The following is a 16,174-nucleotide window of genomic DNA, read 5'->3' as shown; positions in this document are numbered from 1 at the left end:
ACGTTTCAAGAGTCTTTTGCTGTGTGGTTTACCAGGATGGTGCTTCAGCAGGTAGAAGGCCTCACATTATAGTAGAGATTACAACCCAAGACCTTTTGCCAATTATTCTGTTTTATTATAACAACAAGAAAGTTAATCGGGCAACCTGGTGCATGAAAACGATCTGCACTTGAATCCAGCTGAGGTGCTCTTCTGATGAGGCATCGCTGTAGCATATATATTCTGCTGTATGCAATTAATTTGAGATGACCTAAAGATGAATTTAAATGTGTTTACCAGTGTATGAAACACAGTTTAAACCTAACGTTTTACACTCAAACTCTTTGAAACAATATAATTATAACAAGATATGTTTACCCGACATACTCTAAGAACAACAACATACAATACCATTGTGTGGTGAGATGCTACGGCTTCTCCCCCTGTGAACCCTGACAGCACTGAGTGATGGAATTACATCTGCTTTGCTGCTGTGTTGGACAGCCGTTTTCTAAAATAATCTGATCAGTTTATTTTTGGCTTGATGGGGAAAGTCTGCACACTGCGCAGGATTAAGAGTGAGCTGCAGCTGTCCTCAGGTAAAATTGATCAGTCTCCTCTTTTTCATGAGCAATTGCTGCCAGTTTCAGTTTCCACAAGACAAATCGGGTAATAAATTTTTTTTCGTTCGTTAATAAAATCTAGCAGGATTCAGAATATTTCGGACCTTACCGCTTAGTAGTCATTAATTATGTATACTGACAGTGACATCACACAGCCATCCCTATAAAACAGTGTAATAATAACTTTGTATTTGTATTACAATAACAAATCTGACATTCTGAACGGTCTTTTATTGGCGAGCATGGTCGTACCTTAACTCTGAAATTTCCAAAATGCAACATGTTCCATGACATAGGTGAACAGGGTTCATTCCAGCGCATTTCAGCCTAGCGGGCCATTACACCTAAAGTTTTCAAATTGACACTGAAATTAGACTCTTATGCTCATTAAAAATGAGCGTAGCGGTCAGGATAAGACATATGTTTGACAGCAATAGAAGCTCTTGAACTTGCACCAGCGCAGTTATAAGCCTCCCGAACACATAAGCTAATGCTAGCTCTTATTAGCTCGCCAAACAGCCCTCTTCGATCTGCACTACGCAATGCTCCGCGGCATGAATGCATCCAGAGAGCAGCATTTGTAGGTTTTTAATCCAATTCTTGTACGTCACATTTGGGTACATTTAAAGCTCTGGCTTTAGTTTGGTGTCCAATTCTCTGCTTCACATTGTTGCAGGCTAACATTAAGAAGTGTTTCTTACAGTGTATAGGATACATTTAATATTTTTATACATTCAGTGATTAAGGCTGGACAATTAATTGTATTTGGAATATAATTTCAAAAAACGCAATTTCCAAATAGCAGAGGTCTGCAATTTTTGGCTATGTAATAATTAATGGATTAGACACGTCCTCTAGGTGTCAGTAGTATGTTTAAACTGGGTTTGCTCCACATGGAAGGGAAGAAAATTGCAGCACTGAGATAATCTAATTTTATTACTTGTTTTAGAGTTTATATAATACTTTTTTTCCCCCAGAAACTTTCAGGAATCTCACCATAGCATTAAGTACTGGTCAAACTGTTTAATACATAGACTTGTTTGTTGTTTGTTGCACTTTGTGTTTAACAAGGCAAGGCAAGGCAAATTTATTTATATAGCACAATTCAGTACAAGACAATACAAAGTGCTTTACATGATTAAGATATACCAAAATAATAAAATGTAGATAGAAAATAGAATAAAAACAAGTAGGGATAGAATCTAGTAACAAAAAAGAACATTAAAAACAGTAAAACTGTTTAACTAGAACAGTCAAAGTTTGTTCCAGATAAGCAGAGCATAGGAACTAAATGCTGCTTCTCCATGTTTAGTTCTGGTTCTAGGTATGCAGAGTAGGCTGGAGCCAGAAGACCTTAATGGTCTGAAGGGTTGATACACTGATAACAAGTCTGTGATGTATTTAGGTGCTAAGCCATTTAAGGATTTATAGACTAACAGAAGTATTTTAAAGTCTATTCTCTGAGATACAGGGAGCCAGTGTAAGGACTTTAGAACTGGGGTTATGTGCTCTACTTTCTTAGTCTTAGTGAGGACGCGGGCAGCAGCGTTCTGGATCAGCTGCAGCTGTCTGACCCACTTTTTAGGAAGTCCTGTGAAAACCCATTGTAGTAATCAATTCTACTAAATATAAACGCATGGATTAGTTTTTCCAGATCCTGCTGAGACATCAGTCCTTTAATCCTAGAAATGTTCCTCAGGTGATAGAAAGCTGACCTTGTAATTGTCTTTAGATGCTTTTGAAGGTTCAGGTCTGAGTCCATCACTACTCCCAGATTTCGGGCCTGATTGGTGGTTTTTAGCTGAAGCGACTGAAGCTGTGTGCTAACTTTTGATCTTTCCTCTATTGGTCCAAATATTATTACTTCAGTTTTGTTTTTATTCAATTGGAGAAAATTTTGGCACATCCATGCATTGATTTCTTCTAGGCATTTACTCAGTTCCTGAATTGGTTCATAGTCACCTGGTGACATGGTGATGTAGAGCTGTGTGTCATCTGCATAGTTATGGTAGCTGATGTTGTTGTTTTTTATTATCTGAGCTAGAGGGAGCATGTAGATATTGAATAGGAGGGGACCCAGGATGGACTCTTGGGGAACCCCACATGTGATTTTTGTCATCTGTGATGTAAAGTTACCTACTGATACAAAAAAGTCCCTGTCCTTTAAGTAGGATTTAAACCAGTTGAGAGCTGTACCAGAGAGGCCGACCCAGTTCTCCAGGCGTTCTAACAGGATGGAGTGATCAACAGTATCAAATGCTGCACTGAGGTCCAATAGAACCAGCACGGTGGTTCTTCCACAGTCTGTATTTATATGGATGTCATTAAACACCTTGATAAGGGTGGTCTCTGTACTGTGGTGAGCACAGAAACCTGACTGGAAAACATCAAAGCGACTGGTCGTAGTTAAGAAGGTGTTTAATTGTTGAAATACAACTTTTTCAATGATCTTACTGATAAAGGGGAGGTTTGAGATGGGCCTGTAGTTCTGGAGTAGAAGTTTGTCTAAATTGTTCTTTTTCAGCAGTGGTTTGATAATTGCTGTTTTTAGGGACTGGGGGAAAACACCTGACAGAAGGGACGCGTTTATTATCTGAGTCAAATCAGACGCTATGACAGATAAAACTTTTTTAAAGAAAGCTGCGGGGAGAACATCAAGGCAGCTTGAGGAGGAACTTAACTGCTGAATTATCTGCTCTAAGCTTTTGGAGTTTATTTGGCTGAATTGGGACATTTGGTCAAAATCAATTCTGGTAGGAGACAACGTTGGTACTGAACTTAGTATGGATGTACAAACAGATCCTCTAATCTTTTGGATTTTTTCAGTAAAGAAGTTAGCAAATTCATTGCAGGCCCTGGTGGAGTGGAGTTCTGAAGCCACGGACACAGAAGGATTTGTTAACCTGTCGACTGTGGCAAATAAGACACGAGCATTATTAATGTTTTTCTGGATGATCTCTGAGAAGAAAGATTCTCTTGCATTTTTCAGTTGTAAGTTATATCTGTAAAGTCTCTCTTTATAGATGTCATAGTGAACCTGGAGTCTGTTCTTTCTCCACCTGCGTTCAGCTTTCCGACATTCCCTTTTTTCACTTCTAACTGCTGGAGCATTTCTCCAAGGAGATTTTTTCTTCCCGGAAACAACTTTCACTTTAACTGGAGCAATGCAGTTAATGATGTCTGAGACTTTAGACTGAAAGTTATCTACTAGCTCATCTACTGAGTTGCAGCCCAAGGTTGAAGTAGCAGAGTAAGCTTGAATAAAAGTTTCAGTGGCATTGTCCTTAAAGGTGCGTTTTCTTACGATGTCCCTTTGGCTAAATGAGTCACTGGTAATGATACATTCAAAGGTAACGGAGAAGTGATCGGATAAGGCAACATCAGTTACATTGACCTGTGAAATGTTTAGACCTTTAGTGATGATTAAGTCTAAAATATGTCCCTGCTTGTGTGTTGGCTGTTTAACATTCTGAGTTAAACCAAAGTTTCTAAGTGTGTCACACAGTTCTTTTGCACTTCTGTCTTCAGGGTTGTCAACGTGAAAGTTGAAGTCTCCCACAATAATTAAACAGTCATAATCAACACATATCACAGACAAGAGGTCACTAAAATCCTTAAAAAAGTTTGATGTGGACTTAGGAGGCCTGTAAACATTCAGAAACATAGTTCGTACCGGGCTCTTTACCTTGAGAGCCAAATGTTCAAAAGAGTCAAATTTTCCCAAAAACACCTTTTTACACTTTAGTGAATCATTAAACAATGTTGCTACTCCTCCACCTTTCCTTTGCTGTCTGCTCTCACAAAGGAAATTGTAGTTTGGAGGTGTTGACTCCAGCAGAATGGCTGCTTCATTAGATTCATGTAACCATGTTTCTGTTAAAAACATAACATCAAGATTGTTGTCAATAATAAAGTCATTAATTAAAAGGGATTTTCCTGACAGAGATCTAATGTTTAATACAAGGATTGATGTCAAACTCAACAAAGCTATAATCTCTCGAAAACTGTAGTGTCTAAACTAGAAGTGCATTCATGTAAGGCAGCCCGCACCCAGAGTACATGCTAACAAAAATAAACCTAGTAAGTTAATTCAGTATAAAAGTTACGTTTATATTGGCCTTATGTTAGAAACAGGGCAGTGTAGTCCAACTACTCTGTTCTCCCGACAGAGACAGATATGTCTCCCTCTCAGGAGAGAGCGGTGTACACGGAAGGGCGGAGTGATATTACACACTTGGGAAGAATATTTAATGTGCCTTCAGAATCCGGTGAGCTTTATGGTCCGAAAAATACGGTAATAATCTGATTAATAAAAACATTGAAATTTCTTGTTTTAGATAGTCCTTGTTATCTACATCTTTATCTACAGGCCATTTCTTTTTCTTGTGGTTAATGCAGAGAAAAGTCTAAATTAAATTGCAATCGCAATTATGGTTGAAATATATTGTAATTTAGATTTCTGGAAAAATGGTACAGTACTGTCAGTGACAAAACAAATCAGCATTTGTCATTCTTCACATCTGGGAAAGTTGTGTCATACCAAGTATGAAGGGGGTTTTCTCAATGCAGAGCTGTGGAAGTGACACACTTTAACCTGGAAATTTCAACAAATCACTGAGAAATATGTTTTAAACCTAGACAGGGAAGAACAATATAACAGCATTGTTTTTTTCCTGGCTTGTAACTTTAGATCCACACATCCTCCTTCCTCCCCAAAGTTTTTATAATGAAACTTCTAAGTCTTCTAATGATCAGTCACTATAAACAGCTATGATGTCACTTGTGATGCCAGTTTTTGGTGCTTTGTTTTTTTTAAAGGAATACACACTCCTGTTCCGCTAAGCTGCATCTGCAGAGAATAAAAAAACAGGGCAGCTGCAAAACATTTGGGTCACTTGAGAGAGGAAGCCTTGTTAGACTGTTGGTGAAGATGAAGCTTAAAAACTGTTATGGGAAATTTTCTGTCTCATCTTTGTGGAGTATAGTTTGTGCTTTTAGGCTGTTTGGTTAATGGAGCTTAGCTTCATGTTTATTGAGAACATGAAAAAAAGATGGGTAGTAGTAGAGGGAGCTACCCTGTCCGGGGATATTCTCTGCTGGTTCTTTTTGTGCTTTTCAATGGAACCATGTTTCCACTTGATTTCCAGTGAATTGAGAGGGATGTCAGCTGGTTGAGGGTTTTTATTTATAAAGCGGCCCGGTTTTAAAAAGCCTTCTAGTGAAAGTGTCTGAGATGGGTATCAGTCTGAGGAGGTAATATGCTCCAACTCCCCTCCCCCCCTGCATTCACACATACAGTCGCACATTTTCTTTACTTTTCCGTCTCTTTTGATTGTTCTCAGTCACTAACATCATACATCAGATTTTTCTCCCAGCTGCTTCCTCACATATTACAGACAGCCCCTGCCCTATTTAATACGTTGCTGCTTTTCCTCCTCTGAGTCTGCACATTTTGGTGTACACTCGGAGCAGTGTGCATGCCCTGACATGCAGGCTGCCAGAACCGGAAGTCACGACTCACTAGTGGTAGCATTATTTATGGTGTTTCTTCTCAGCCCCTTTTTCTTTGTGTCTCTCGTTGTCTTGTTTCTGCTTCTGAAGGCTTTGTAGAGGAAACGTGACACAGTATCTTATGGTGCACTTGCCAGCTGCCAGTGACTCGTGCCTGCTTTTGGAGCACAGCTTGTTTAATGCAGCTCCCAGTCGGTACAACATGTTAACGATGGCAATCTGGGCAGGACGTGTTCGGTGTCTCCCACACCAGAGAAACAATCAGATTCAGTGGCTGCAGGATCTCATTTCAGACATATTACTAAAAATCAGTTGTAATCGCCAAGTTTGTGTACACAAACCAGGAATTTGACTTTAGTTACATTTAGTTCTCAACAGACATTTAAAATATAAATCTATAAAAATGGAAATAAAAACCTTTTTTGGACATGTGGGTGTATACAATTTTACAGGAGAGGAAGACATGGTTGGATCGTGCAAATATGCATGGTAAATGGACCCTCTGTCAATGGTTCATCAGAAGTGTCTCTGTTGCGCCGACCTGAAGATTAAACTCTAAACCGTTTGTGTTCAGGGTGTTTGAGGTCTGCAGAGATGTTAGCAGACCTATTCCTGATCTTAGACCATAACAAGTCCTGGATGGAGGAAAGGTAACCCCCTGAAGATCCTCTCTGCAGACCTAATGGGTCATTGTAACTTGGTGCTGAGGATTCTTGTGTGGGAGAAGATGCTCCCCAGCCTCACCTTTTGCTGCGGGTCAGTCAGGAAGCTGGTGATGAATGGTGGAGGCCAGCTCTCTGAGCTGGTTCCGCTTCTGGTGGAGGATGACTTGGTTGATGGTGTTAAAGGCAGACCTCAAATCTACAAACAGGATCCTAGTGAATGTTCCTGTGTGGTCAAGGTCATACAGGATGAAGTTTAGTCCCAAGTTGACTGCATCATCTGCCAACCTGTTTGCACAATAAACAAACTGCATGGGGTCAAGCAGGAGGGCGGTGATTTCCTTGAAGCTTCAAGACCAGTCGCTTAAAGGATTTAATCACCAAAGACGGCAGGGCTACAGGCTGGTACTTATTGAAACCTGTGATGGTGCGTTTCTTGGAGACCAGAATGATGGTGGAACATTTGAAGCAGGGGGGAATCTCACACACCTCCAGAAACTTGTTGAAGATTGGAGTAAAGATGGTAGGCGGCGGGTCAGCGTGGGCTTTCAGGCAGAATGGAGGAAAAGGGGAAAAAAGCATTTTCGTACCCTACCAACATGGATTACTCTATAACAGGATCTGACACTTTCCACTTTGATTCCTCTGGGGCAATTTACATTTCTTTTAAGAGCAAAAGAGAAATTGTCTTGTGCAACTTGCTCTTGCTTTTTTAATTGAGTCAAATGTTTGATTTTAAGGTTACTATTTGTAAGATTTTATTTATTTTTTCTTTTTTTCTTTTATCAAACAGGTCTCTTGAAAACGAGAGCCTGGCTCTAAATTAGAATAACTGTATAAAGATTAAAAAGATGTCAGGTCTTGAAGCTTTCCTGGAGTTCTGACACTGAAATATTTAGATCTTATTTAGTTCAGGTAGGGATGATGGTGGTTGGTGAATGAGGAGCATTATGTCAGATGTGGACTAGGTGGTGGAAGGTGTGAGCAGCGCTTTTCAAACATGCACCAGAAGCTGTTAAGGTTGTCTGCCAGATGAGGTGGGGGGATGGCCTCTCGGAGGCAGTGATGTTTTTGTTTTCAAACTGTTACAAAGTGCAGCTGAGTCGCTAGCTGAGAAGCTGTATTTTAGCTTCTCGCTGTAGCTTCTCTAGCTGCACTGATCTGTGCCCATTTGTATCTGGCCTGCTTTTACAGGGCCCAGTGCCGCTGCTGTAAGCCTCTTACTTGTTCCTACCCAGCTTCCTTAGATGCAAAGTGAACCATGGTTTGTTGTTGTAGCGAAAGGTCTTGTTCTGCACACACATCCTCACCAAAACAGATGTATGCTGTCACAGCATCAGTGAATGTATTCAGGCCAGTGTGTGAAGCTTAAAAAACACTTGGTGGTTAGAGCAGAGCGCTGGCTTTCTGAGAAGGTTGCAAGTACCCGGTTCGATCCCCGCAGACTGCATTGTGGGCCCTTGAGCAAGACCGTTAACCCCAGATTGTTCCCCGGGAGCTGTGATAGCTGCCCCATCCCCTAAGGGATGGGTTAAACGCAGAAGGCAAATTGTGTTGGAATGTAACGTTGTAATGACCAATAAAGATTTCTAATCTGTGCTGTTAAACCAGGCTGTGACTTTTTCGTTCACTTCCTAAAAGTTTCAACCACAGGCTTAGGTTTTTAAATTCTGCCTATAAGTTGGCGTAAAATGAAGCAGACATTGATTAGAAAATCCCAAAGTGGCCCTGGTGTGATACATGTCTTTAAAAGCTGTGTGGCGATGCTCTCTGATGAGATACTTAATATGGTATCTGTATTTTGGAAGTACATTGGACAGGTTTGTGCTTTTAAAATACCCAAAAACAATGATGAGAGTCGGGGTGTTTTGTCTCCACGTCTAATCAGCTCAGCAAGGTGTGTTTCTGCGTCTGCCTACAGGCTTCTGGTGGGATGTAAACACCCACTAGAACAAACGAGGAGGACTCTCTGTGTGAATAAAAAGGTTCATGGTTTATAAAAAAGGACTCTGGGTGAGGACTAAATGTCTTCTGTAACACAGACTTCAGAGCACTAACCGTTGTTTATGTAAAAGTAAATTCTACCTATTCTCTTTTTCAATGAGACCTCAATGCTGCGGTCCGCTCCAAACAGCTAGAAGCCCGGTATCAGAAGTGCACATTCTGGGATGTGTTCAGTTAGCCCTGTTTTGGTGAAACAGAGGGAAGTAGATCTGCACAAGTCTGAGTTTTTAGAGTTGAGAAGCAGCACTTCAGCCATTTTAGTAGCCAGGGAGCGTACATCAACCAGGTGTGCTGAAGGAAAGGGTGTGTGAAGTCTGACCAAAGTTTCACAAGCGCGCCTTCATCTCTGATAAATCCTGTAGAATGCTGCGGTGCCGCCAACCATAATCTCATTTGTTGGGATTTGAGATGTTATTGACCCCCACATCCCAAATGTGGGGGTCAATAAAAAATGTTTGGAGAGGTCTGTCTGATAAGAAGTGCCTCTTTTGTGCTTATTTTGCTCTCTGCCACCATTCTGTGATAATTTTCACTAAACATGCAAACTACAATGGAGTGAAGTTCTGCAGCTGCCATCTGCAGCACCGTCTTGGAAGTTGGAATACTGTTGATTCATAAGTTATTTGAGCTGCCAAATATCATGTAGTTTTGTTGTTTCTAGTTTTGCAGGTTCAATATCCAAAGCCTTAAAATGCCTCATAAATTTGTATTGCATTGTTATACATTAAAAACCGCTGGGAACTTTGAAAATTTAAGTGGAAACGGAAACGTTTGAAATTGTGACCCCCCCCCCCCCCCCCAGGTTTAGCTGGACTTTTTTTCTCTGTCTGGACTGATTGCTGCAGTAACTGTTGAGAAGAGCAGGTGTAGGGTAAACGTCAGCGGGTTCGTTAACACAAGCCCTCATCGACTGTGCGACACGTTGATCGCTTTGGCATATGATGTTTAAAAAAAAAAAACACCATGTGCCATCCGTTACATTTCTACTTAACTTTACTTTCTGTATATATCAAGTCCATGCCTGCTCATTTGGCCAAGGTCAGTGTGAGCAGTTATTCTTATGTATTTTATGGCTGTGACTAGTAACATAATTTGTTTTAGTTGAATGCATTATTGTTGTGTTGTGTTCTCTTGTTTAAAGTCTGCCTAATTTTTCTGCTAATCCCCCATCTGCCACACTGCATGCCGTCTTTTAGCATGCCCTGGTCACTCCAGCTCTGTGACTCAGCAATACATGCTAATGCAGAATGAGGTAATGTTGTCTCTAAGCAACACCATTGTCCTTGCTAACGGAGACTAAGCAAGATCTAAGTAGCCTTTCATGGTCCCCTTTGATAGTGAAGCTGTTTTAAGGAGACTGAACATAAATACTAGTCCTCATGTTCTGGTGTAAATATATATAAAAAACATGTTTCATTTCAGTACATTTCAGAGTCATTTTTGTCTTCTTGGAAAAAGCCTCAGTAAAATTCAAGGGTAAACTACCAACCACTTGAAAGGGAGGTGAGAAGCTACCACTGCGATGGTAATTAAAAGCTTGGGGTTATCTCTGAATTAAAACATTACTTAGAAGTTTGCAGATGTAGCAGTGTGCTGCATCCACCCGCTTGGCTTTTTAAGATGCATTCCTGCCTAAGAGTTTTACAAAGTTCTATTGACCTCGCTGACCAATTACCTTAATGTAGGGTTGTGCTGCAGCCAAAGCCAGGGCTTGGCTGGTACTATAATAAAATGAGCACAAGTAAGTCTGTTAATGGAAAGTCTGGGATCCTGTCCTGCAGCCCTGCCTCTTGTTTGTCTGCTCATTGAGGCTCAGCAACAAGCCCTTTATGCTCACAAAGGTTCCTCTGTAAGACTATAGGCATGTTCTAATGGGACACCTTAGACATGCATGCTAGCTTTATTGTCCTTGGTTTTAATTAGTAGAGATTCAGCTTTACAGAAAGCATTCATACCCCTTGAATGTTTTTCACATTTTGTCAATAACCCCAAATGGGATTATATGTGTTGTGCAATTATACACTGTTTAAAGTTATTTAATGTTTATTAAATAACCCTCTAAGTATTGTCTGGTGATGATCAGCTCTTAAGCCAATATCAAGACAATGGTTGAAAGGGATGATTTGAGCACTAGCGATCTTTTAACAGCAAAACCTGCACACACATAGAATAAAGGAGTGACAACTTCTTTTCAAGTCCAATAATTTAATAACATAAATAAAATGAACATCCAGAGAACATCACTATGTAATGCTGTTTATCTGAATTAACACAATATTTTGATTAAAAAAATCCTCTCTACTAGGCTAGTGAAACTTAACTAAACTACTAAGCAAAATTAAGATAAAAAGAAGCTAAGCTAAGGAACTATTTACATGCAAAAACAAACAAAAGACAAAACAAAAGTGGTTGGTCATAATCAGAATAATTCGGTGAATCCTTGTTCACTGCAGATCTGATTTAAAAAAAAAAAAAAAAAAACATGGAATGGAGTTAAAAACATTTGGCATGTGTTTCAATCCATTCACAATGCAAACCCCAAGTTAAACAAAACATTATTTGATGAAATAATATTTTGTTTAAGTTAAAGAACCAAAGTTCACTTTAAAGAACGTGGTTAAAGTAGCTAAACTAATTCAGAACAACATTTGACATGTGTTTTAACCCATTCACAATGCAAAGCACAAGTTAACCAGAACGTTATTTTGAGTAAATAACATTCTGAGGACCGGTTTGTCCTGTAAAATCATTTAAACCCTTATGACCGAGTTAGTTAATGCGATTCTCCCTCCGGGCGTCTGGGGTCGCTGTAGCAAATTGGTGGCTAAAAGGTTACAGCATAAAGTTATCAAAATTGTCTTTATACCAACATTAATATTCAATATTAATGTGGGGATAAGAGCCTTATCCCCATTCTGCTCGGCCATCCTTCGATTCCATAGCACCATCGAAGGATGGCCGAGCAGAACGGTTAAGCTTTTATGCTTTAAAACACTCCTTCTGAAATGTCCGAAACCGGATGTTAGCATGATGATAGTATTTTGGCTAGCGGGCATTAGTCGCTAACAAATAACAGGGTCTGCAGTGGGCTGGATAACGTAAACATTGTCCTATCAATGTATGAAACCCTTGTGGAGATAACCTTGTGGTAACCATAACACACTCAAATGATATTAGCAATACCATAAACGGAAGGCTAGCGTGAGCTACTTCCGTTAGCCCTTTGTTCTAAAGCAACCATGTGTCCAACCGAGTTACCAAACATTTCCCAATAAATGGGAAATTTTAACTTCTCCCTCAGCTCGCTGCCCAAACCTGTTGGTGCCTCATGTGAGTCTTGTCCACTTTGGCCATTCCAGGAGGAGAGTAAAAGCAGGGAGAATCGTTGGTTTGCTGTTGGCGTACAAGCGTTTAGCTCTGCAGCTAAGATAAGATAAGATAGTCTTTATTGATCTCACAATGGAGAAATTCACTCGTCAGCTATGAGCAAACAGCGTAGTCGGGCTGCTTGGCTACGCGTGGTCGGGATAGCTTGGAGGCCTCAACTGATGTCCATTTAATAGTCTGATCGCTCAGCTTGTCTGGTGAAGGAAGGCATCCACCGTCTCAGTCTGCTTTCCTGCAACAGCTGACAAAAATGAACAAAGCTGTTTTGGCATCTCTTACTTTGCGGCTGGTTTGCACAGAAGTCAGAGTAAAACTTAGATCTGTCCCAGCAGTTCCTCCGATGCCGGGGAGCTCCTCCATTGAAGCAGGCAGAAGAGTTTAGCAGACTTCGGGTCAAGCATGGCTGGTCCAGGTACCTTCCTTCCGGCGCTGGCTTGTGTATCGGTCAGGCCCGTGCAGGGCCCATGGTCCGAAATGGTTTCCTGGTCTGCTCCAGGATGAGGTGGTCTGAGCAGCTTGTCAGGAGAAAGTCTGAAAGGGTCTCAAGCTGCGGGGGAGAGCTTTGTCTGTGGGAGGAAAGTTTTATAGCAGCAGGGGAACCCCTGGTTAGAGAAGGAGGGGCCGTCCCCGCTGGCTCTCTCTCCTCTGTGGCTGTCATCAGAATTCAATCTGATTCAGTCAAACCATTTTGATGATCATGGCGGTAATATCACAACATATGTGATTGACCAACATGAAGCAGTACATTATTGAGATGTGGAACTAGAAACAATATACATGTTGTTGTTTTTTCAAAGAAACATGGAAAGCCTTCATATTCAGCCTTCTAGAGTGGATATGTGTCACTAAGTTTTACTGTGGGGATGGTGTGTTCAGGGACAGGGTGATATGCCAAAGTTTTGCTTTGAGCGCAGGCAGATTAAATTTGTTTTCCAAGCCAGAGCGCACTCTTCCATGTGCTTGCTGGGTCCATCCCAGCAAGCACCCCCCTCCCCCCCCCCCAACAAATGAGCATTTCCTTTAGCTTTTACCTTTTAACCACAAATATTAGGGTTTAACAACTAAATATTCATTCTTAAGAAATTAAAGCAGTTCAAATGAATGCATCATTATCAATAATTCATCCATGCAACATACAACCAAGAAGATGATTGAATAATGAATCCAATCAATTCCATTTAAATAGCTCGGTAAGCTCAATTAAAAACAGACAAAAGACTCACCGCTGAAATATTGCTGCAAATGTGGGAATTACCCAAGTGTCGTGGTTGTTTGGTGGCCAACAGGACTTTGCAACAGTGGAGGGAGAGAAAGTGAAACTTTGTGACCCTATGACACATAGGAAGCAACCCTGGAAGGAGATTGGCCCCAAAAAAATAAAATACCTTCATGAAACGAAAGTTACTGCTGTAACTACGGTTCTATGAATCCCGGATGACCGCCAGTGGCGGTGCTTTAAGCAATGAATGATCATTCTTGCGCATGTGCAGGTCGAGTACTAATGACAACAAAGTCACCTGTGATCTGCCGGGGACCCACGTGACTCTATATAGTCACGTGGCACCCGGCGTTCAATCTCTCAATCTTCTCGTGAAAAGCAGAGATTCCGAGGAAACAAGCACTCTGGCGGTCATCCGGGATTCATAGAACCGTAGTTACAGCAGTAACTTTCGTTCTATTTCATTCCTACAGACCGCCAGAGGACGTGCTTTAAGCACTGGAAGACTTATGTCAACAAGGTCACGAGGAATCAGCAACATTCAAGGAACATCCACCTAATGTGTTGTAGATGTATGCTGCTCCAGAATTCTTTGAATGGGATGAGGCGCAGCCACATTCACCCTGTAAAACAGAGTAAAGGTGCTCTATGATTTCCAGGAGGCCGCACGGCATATAACATCCAGCGGCACCCCAGTCATGGCAGCAAACAATGTCGGCATGCCCCTTGTAGAGTGGCACTTCACTCCTGTCGGTAGTGGCTGGTCCTGCAAGGCATAAGCCTTGGAGATCAAATCCACAACCCAGCTGCTTAGAAAGTGCCTGACCTTTCCGTGAGCTGGCGTAGCAAACAAAAAGGCTATTTGTCTTTCCGAAGACAAATAGCTTTCTTTACCGTCCGCCGCCAGTGACACCTTAGGAATGAACGCTGCGTCAGGCCACAGTGTAACACCTGACCCATCAGGATTCCACCGGCAGCAGGGCCCGGCCATCGAGAGAGCCTGCAATTCACCCACACGCTTTGCTGAAACCATCGCCAAAAGGAACGCTGTCTTCAGTGAGAGCCATTTGAGGTCTGCTGATGCCAGGGGCTGAAATGGGTGGGATCGAAGAGCCTCAAGCACCAGAGAAAGGTCCCATGCCAGTGCCACAGGGCAGTTGGGTGGATGCAAAAGCCGAGCACCTCTCATAAACAGCACAACGTCCTTGTCCCGGCCAACTGTGCAACCATTCAGCCTGACATGCCGACAGGAAATGGCAGCTACATATACTTTTAAGGTACACGGAGACCGCCCCTGATCCAGCAATTCCTGCAGGAAGGTCAGTATGTCAGAGACTGAACACTGCACCGGGTCCTGTCCTTTATTATGGCACCAGGTTGCAAAGACTGCCCACTTGTTAGCATAGACAGCTCGTGTAGATGGCGCCCATGCATTAGCCATTGTATGCCCTACTGACCCAGTGTATCTCGAGAAAGTGGACCCTGGCCTTGCAGGGCCCAAATCCAGAGCTGGAGCCGGTCCGGTTTGGGGTGCAAAATCTGACCCCCCAGCTGGGAGAGAAGATCCGTCCTGCAGGGGAGACGCATCGGCGAGCCGGAGCTGAGCTCGTGCAGTAGAGGAAACCAAGTCCTCACTGGCCAGAAGGGGGCTACCAGCAGAACCCTGTGCCCTTCCTGGCGTACCCTTAGGAGAGTGTGAAAAAGCAGACTGAATGGTGGAAAGGCGTAAAGGAGGGTCCGGGGCCAGTCGTGTGCCAGTGCATTGTGGCCCAGAGTGCTGCTGTCGTCCAAGGAGAACCAAAGGGGACAGTGAAATGCGTCCCTTGAGACAAAGAGGTCCACGTCCGCCCTGCCGAAGACCTTCCAGATGTCCTCCATTACCTCTTGGTAAAGCTTCAACTGTCCTGGAAGCGGCTTCTGGTGGGACAGAAAATCTGCTGGCACGTTCTCTGGCCCGGGGATGTAGGCTGCTCTGAGGCTAGCCAAGTAAGGAGCTCCCCAGGCTAGCAGCTGTTGAGTCCCTGCTCTGCCGCTGGGACCATGTCCCCTGCGCCATCTGACCCCGCCAGGTTGCACCCCAGCCCGTGGAGGATGCATCCTTAACACAACTTCCCGACGACATGGGAGAGAGCCGAGCGGGACCCCTGTCATCATAAACGCCCTCACCCTGCACTGGGACAGAGACTGAAGACACTGAGGCCCCACCCAAAGTCATCTGAGACGATGAGTGTTCCGTGTGGAGTCCAGACTCAAGCTGTTCAATCACATCTGGAGGGGCCGCAATGACAGCAGTCTCAAGGGCACTACGGCGGATGCGGCTGTGAGCATGCCTAAAAGGCGAAGATACCGCACAAGAGGTGGTGCCATGCCACGCCTAAATTCCGGAAGGATGCCCAATACGCTGTTCACCCACTGGGGTGACGGGCAAGTAGTCATCGACACAGAATCCATGGCAATGCCCAGGAAGACAGTTTCCTGTGAGGGAGTCAGACTGCTTTTCTCCATGTTTACCTGCAAGCCCAAACATCCCACATGATGGAGCACTAACCGGGTATCTCGGACCGCCTGGTTCCGTGTCGCGGCACAAATGAGCCATTCGTCCAGATAAGGGAGGATTCTTATTCCTTGTGCCTGCAGAGGAGAGAGGGCCGCTTCGACACATCGGGTGAACACCCTTGGAGAAAGCGAAAGTCCGAACGGGATAACTCTGAACTGGAAGTGCCTCCCCTGAAAGGCAAAACGAAGAAACCGCCAATGGGGCGGAGCGATTGGAACATGAAAATAGGCAT

The 16,174-nt window shown here is 42.9% G+C and overlaps 1 protein-coding gene across 4 annotated transcripts in view; it reads left to right on the top strand.

Annotated features, from left to right (window-relative positions):
• mtmr4 (myotubularin related protein 4) overlaps nucleotides 1-16,174 on the top strand; it is a 66,030-nt gene that overhangs the window by 25,561 nt on the left and 24,295 nt on the right. The gene's annotated exons all lie outside the window — the stretch shown is intronic.

Source organism: Fundulus heteroclitus, chromosome 11 (assembly GCF_011125445.2).
Source record: "Fundulus heteroclitus isolate FHET01 chromosome 11, MU-UCD_Fhet_4.1, whole genome shotgun sequence".
NCBI lineage: Eukaryota > Metazoa > Chordata > Actinopteri > Cyprinodontiformes > Fundulidae > Fundulus > Fundulus heteroclitus.
This window is presented reverse-complemented; position numbering and strand designations above follow the sequence as displayed.